This window comes from Triticum dicoccoides, chromosome 5B, assembly GCF_002162155.2.
Source record: "Triticum dicoccoides isolate Atlit2015 ecotype Zavitan chromosome 5B, WEW_v2.0, whole genome shotgun sequence".
Classification (NCBI taxonomy): Eukaryota; Viridiplantae; Streptophyta; class Magnoliopsida; order Poales; family Poaceae; genus Triticum; species Triticum dicoccoides.
The window spans coordinates 673,454,359-673,454,807 of record NC_041389.1 but is presented as its reverse complement, the minus strand read 5'-3'; positions in this window follow the sequence as shown (position 1 = coordinate 673,454,807).

Below are 449 nucleotides of genomic sequence, written 5' to 3'. Positions count from 1 at the left end.
TGATCTTTCAAACACGAGGAGCTTGCCAAAGGATAAAATGAAAAAGGGAAAGATGAGGATCACCCTGACTCAAGCATAAAGTACAAACATAAAGTAAAGGATAGGCCCTTCGCAGAGGGAAGCAGAGGTTGTCATGCGCGTTTAGGGTTGATGCATAAAATCTTAATGCAAAAGAACGTCACTTTATATTGCCCCTTGTATGTGGACCTTTATTATGCAGTCCGTCGCTTTTATTACTTCCACAACAAGTTCATACAAAGCTTATTTTCTCCGCACTAATAAGTCATACATAATTAGAGAGCAATTTTTTATTGCTTGCACCGATAACAACTTACTTGAAGGATCTTACTCAATCCATAGGTAGGTATGGTGGACTCTCATGGAAAAACTGGGTTTAAGGGTAATTGGAAGAACAAGTAGTGTCTCTACTTGGTGCAAGGAATTTGGCT